This window comes from Nycticebus coucang, chromosome 22 (genome assembly GCF_027406575.1).
Source record: "Nycticebus coucang isolate mNycCou1 chromosome 22, mNycCou1.pri, whole genome shotgun sequence".
In the NCBI taxonomy this organism is placed as follows: Eukaryota; Metazoa; Chordata; class Mammalia; order Primates; family Lorisidae; genus Nycticebus; species Nycticebus coucang.
Window position 1 is genome coordinate 36,126,432 of NC_069801.1, and position 6,000 is coordinate 36,132,431.

Sequence of the window (6,000 nt, forward strand, 5' to 3'; positions counted from 1 at the left end):
AAGAGATTCAACCTGTTATCACTACTATTCACTGAAAAAATTAAGATACTGCAGGCTGAGCATGGTGGCTCATCCTTGTAATCCTAGCACTTTGAGAGGCCTAGGTAGGAGAATTTCTTGAGGTCAAAAGTTGGAGACCAGCCTGGGCAACTCATGTCTCAAAAAAAAAAAAAAAGAAAGACCAACAACAAAACAACAAAAACGTTAAGATAATGCAAATACATATAACATACATCTAATACTGAAGTATAATAGTATTGGGTATAATTAGATGATTTGAAAGAATAAAGCAAAGCAGAAAACTTAAAATTTATCCAGTGAATTAAGGTTAACTCTAATCGTCAAACTGAATAATATGCACAAAAATATTCTTTATGTTTTGGTCTGGAGATTACATTAGAGTTTCTTTTGGTATAAATAAATAAATAAATAACAGAGAGGCAGGAGGGTGGCTTGAGCTCGGGGATTTGAGGTTATAGTGAACTATGATCATGACCTAGCACTCTAGCCTGGGAGACAGAACACAACCCTGTCTTGAATAAAGAAAGAAAGAAAGAACAGAAATCCTTGTAGCTGGAGTATTTAAGATGAACTAAAATGATGTCTTGGATTTGCTTCAAAATACCCAGAAAAAAATTGTATAAGAAATAGATGAACCAAGACTGGAAAAATGGCTATAAAAGGAAACAACAACTTCTCTCAAGAACAAGGGATGGGAAAATTAAGTAATATTTTACCTTAATAAATCCCCATAATGATGCTGGAAGTTGGAGATTATCTTCCCCATTTTCAGGCAGAGGATACTGAGGTCAGTTTGCTAGTGAATGGCAACAGGAAGACTTGAGCCTTGATTCATTACTTTGAAAACCTTCCTTTTGCTAACATCCCACACAGACTCCTTAAAAATGTCTTCTCATATTCTGATATTTTTGTGAAAATGGAGAGTTGTTTTCCGGTATAATGGAAACTCATTTGTAATTACTGTATCTTTCACCTTTCCTTAAAGGTTCTCATTTCCACCTTTTAGCGACAATTTGGAATACTTACTGACTCATGAAGTTGTTTTCATTGCATTAATCTGAATTCATGATTCACCTATGGTTTGTTCCCACTATTTAGCATGGTAGAATGAATATAGATGATTTTCAAAGCAAAGAGATGATGAACACAAACACAAAGCTTCTGTTTAAGTACCTAAGTACAATGTTTCCCTTTTTAACCATTTAGCAACTATAGCCAGCTACGGCCACTGTCCATTTTCTTTTTCTGCCATGTTAAGTATATCCAAGTTTAACTCTTCTATTGGAGTTTCTTGTTCTTTGCTACCATGAAATATGCTACCTCTGTGTCTATAAATTGCACCTGGGTTTGATCTGTTTCTAAAATGAAATTTTCTAGAAATGCTGACAAAATGAATATTTACTGATTCCGTAAATATTTATGAAATGCTAACTCTTAGCTAGGTCCTGTGCTAAGGGTTGGAAGTACAAAGATAAAAGCAGCAGCTAGGGGGCAATATAGCATAATAGTGATTGACAGTATTCTCTCTTGCCTGGGGTTAAATCGCAGCCCTGCTACTCACCAACTCAAAGACTTTAGTTGGGCAAATAGCTTAATCTCTCTCAGCCTCAGTTTCCTCATCTGTTAATGGGAATAATGATAAAGACAGTCCCAACTTATGATGGTTCAACTTAAAATTTGTCAACTTTATGATGGTACAAAAATGAGACGTATTTAACACAAATCAAACTTGGAATTTTGAATTTTGATCTTCTCTCAGGCTATCAATATGAGGTACAACATTTTGACATGAGATATTTAACACTTTAGTAGACGTTAGATGACTTTACCTAAGTGTAAGCTAATGTATTAGGTTATTAAGTATAAAGTCTAATTTCCTTCAGTACTAAGTTTGACAGTTATCTCTAACATTTCAGTTCAATAATTCTTGTGTTTTTATTTATCTATCTATTTATTGTGTGTGTGTGTGTGAAGGTACATCCTCATTCTTTCAAACATGCGTATTTTGGCTTGTGATTATTTTTCAAATTTTTTTTAGAGCAATTTTTGTGAAACCATGGATAAGTCAAAAATTTATGTTATTTTTGAATGTGGGTTCCATCATGGAAACAGTGCAACACAAAGAGCTCCAAATATCAATGAAGTATTTGGGAAGGATATGGCCAGTGGGTGCACAGTATGACAGTGGCTTGAGAAGTTCTGTTCTGGTGACTTTAATCTGGAAAGTAAGCCAAGGGGGCAACCTAAGTCCAAGATGGATAATGATGAGCTGAAAGCTGTGGAAGTGAATCCACCTCAACCTAGTCATGAATTAGTAGCAAAATTTGATGTTACTGTTCCAACAATATCAGACCATTTGAAACAAATTGGCAAGGTAAAAAAGCTGAATAGATGTATTCCTCATGTATTAAACAAGCATCAGAAGAAAAATCATCTCAAAGCTTGCCTTTTTTTGCTGTCACGAGATAAAGACAAAACATTTCCACATTGTATAGTCACAATTGAAAAATGGATTGTTTCTGACAATCACAAGCATTTGACACATTGGTTGGGTAAAGATGAAGTGCTGAAACACAGTCCAAAACTAAATATTCATCAAAAAAAAAAAGCTGCTGGTATCTATTTGGTGCTCCAGCACTAGTATTATCCATTACAGCTTCATGAAACCTGGTCAATCAATTACAGCAGATGTCAAATGCCACCAAATATATGAAACAATGAGGATTCTTTTTTTATTATTATTAAATCATAGCTGTGTACATTAATGCGATCATGGGGCACCATACACTGGTTTTATACACAGTTTGACACATTTTCATCACACTGGTTGACAAAGCCTTCCTGGTATTTTCTTAGTTATTGTGTTAAGACATTTATATTCTACATTTACTAAGTTTCACATGTACCTATGTAAGATGCACCACAGGTATAATCCCACCAATCCCCCTCCCTCCCCTCCCTCTCCCCTTCCCCATATTCTTAGGTTATAACTGGGTTATAGCTTTCATACAAAAGCCATAAATCAGTTTCATAGCAGAATGATGAGGATTCTTGAGATTAATCAGCCAAGACAGGTAAATAGAGACAGGCCAATCCTCTTGCAAGATAATGCTGCTGCATAAACACTTGCTGAAACTACAGAAGCTGGACTTGGAAACTGTCATCTACTGTACTCACCAGATCTTGAACCAGCTATCACTTCTTCCAGGATTTAAACCACTTCTTGCCAGGAAAAATTTTCAGTTTCAACAGGCTGTGGAAGATACCTTTTGCTATTTCTTCAATGCTGGCTCTCCAGGCTTCTTCTTCTTTTTTAATTTCAAGTTAATATGGGTGTACATATGATAAGGTTATATAGTGTGATTTTGTAAGATTAAAGTCAGTGTTGTAGTTGTGTCCCTCACCCAGGAAGTACAGTAGTACATATACCCATGCAATGTACCCATTGGGTGGAATTTACCCAACCTCTTCCTCCTCCTCCTTACTTGAATCTAATCGAGTTTTTCTCAGTTTGTGTGGTGCTTGTTTTTCCATTCTTGTAATACTTCACTTAGGAGAATGTTCTCCAGATCCATTCAGGTTGTAGCAAAAGATACAAAATCTCCATCTTTTTATGACTGAATAGTATTCCATGGTACATATACCAGTTTATTCAACCATTCATGTGTCAAAGGGCACCTGGGTTGTTTCCACATCTTTGCAGTTGTGAATTATGCTACTAGCTCCAGGCTTCTTTCCTGTTAGCATAAATAAGCTACAATTAAGATGGCAAAACTGTGTAGTTTAGGCACACACTTGGACTAATTGCACAACTTCTTGAGACATACTAAACTAAACTTTTGATTCTAAATTGGACATTTCAGGTTTAATGACCTATTAATTGCTCTGAGCACATTAAAGAGAGGCTAGGCTAAGCTATGGTGTTCAATAGGTTGGATGTATTAAATACGTTTTTGACTTGCTGATCTTGTCCAACTTAAGATGGGTTTCTGAGGACATGGCCCCATTGTAAGTTGAGGAATGGCTATACCTACTACATAGGAGTGTTGTGAGTTAACTGAAAACATACACATGTACAGTGCTTAACACAGTGATCACACATAAGAAGTGTTATAAACGTTAGCTCTTCCTATTCCCTGTATGGTTCATGTAGGAGGGATAGTGGAGGAAGGAATTTGATCTGACTAGAAATGGGTATTTGAAAGAAGAGTTTGCAGTTATAGAAACATTTGAACTCAACCTTGAAAAAGGGGTTCAAAAACAAGATGAGCAGGAGGGTGATTCCCGGTATAAAGTCCTGGCTTCATCCTTCAATGTGGGACATATTTGTAGGGCAGCTTCCATCTTCCAAGATCCCTAGGGGTTGAGTGAGGTAGGATCAGATGAGACATTAACATGTATGGCAGCTGTGTCATTCAACTCCATCCTCTGCACATCCCTTTTTGCTTCACTCCCCCACTAGGGTTGATCACAAAAGCACATCCTCTAAAAAGAAACCTTCTTGTCCACAGAAGTCCCTCTCAGATGTTTTTCAAAGCATCTAACCTAATGATACCAAGTATAATTTGAAATGTAAAAAATATCATTTGTGTATACAATATAGAAACCTCACTATGAAGGACTAGCTAGGGAAAATATACATTAATTTATTCATTAAACCATTACAATGTATTTGTACAATAATATACTAAGAAATGTTATGTATTTCCTTACATCTAAGTCATAATGTACATACAATCTTGGGTAGGTACACTTAAAGTTTTAAGTATGTGATTCCTCAGCTGGGTAATCCCAGCACTTTAGGAGGACAAGGCAAGAGGATTTCTTGAAGCCAGGAGTTTGAGACCAGCCTGGGCAACATAGCAAGACTCCATCTCCACAATCAATCAATCAATATTTATTTGTCCTTAATCTTTTTCAAATTTTTCATTATTAAGAACTTCAAACATAATGCAAATTACAAGAAATATAATGAACCCTCATAAACTCATCATCCAGTTTCAACGATTATTAAGTAGCAGCCAATCTTATTTCATCTCTATCCCTGCCCTACCTTACATTGCCCTTTCTGTGTTACTTTCAAACAAATTCCAGACATCATACTACATCAAAACACACATATTTTTTAAATATTCCTCCAAAAGAGAAGGACTCTTACTTTAAGAAAACATAATCATGAAATTATTATCTTACTTAAAAATTAGTGAGAATTTCTGAAGTCGTGTATTAAGACATATCTTTGATCCATCCTGTCAGTGTTTAAATTTCCTGCTACTTTATGAAGTTTTGAAAATTTTATTTGAAGGGCAGCACCTGTGGCTCAGTGAGTAGGGCACCATCCCCATATACTGAGGGTGGTGGGTTCAAACCCAGCCCAGCCAAACTGCAACAAAAAAATAGCCGGGCATCATAGCAGGCACCTGTAGTCCCAGCTACTCAGGAGGCTGAGGCAAGAGAATCGCCTAAGCCCCAGAGCTGGAGGTTGCTGTGAGCTGTGATGCCAGGCAAGAGAATCGCCTAAGCCCCAGAGGTGGAGGTTGCTGTGAGCTGTGATGCCATAGCACTCTACTGAGGGCAACAAAGTGAGACTCTGTCTCTAAAAAAAAAAAAAAGAAAGAAAGAAAATTGTATTTGAAACAAATTTACTTGTTTGAATCAAAGCTCAAATAAGATCCACACATAGAAATTGACAAGTCCCCTAAATCTTTTCTTTTTACTTCATAAGATCCTTTTCACTCTTTACTTCTTGCAATGTGTTTATTGAAACTACATCATTTTTCCTATAGTATTTTCACAATATGGAGTTTGCTGATTGCTTCCCTGTGGTGATGTTTAACATGTGCCTCTGTCCTCTGTGTTTTCTGTAAATAAGTAGTTGGATCCAGAGGCTGGATCAGATTCATATATGATTGTTTTTCTGGCATTACTATTTCATTGATAGTATCTTCTTCCATCAAGGAGACATGAAAAATCTTGTTA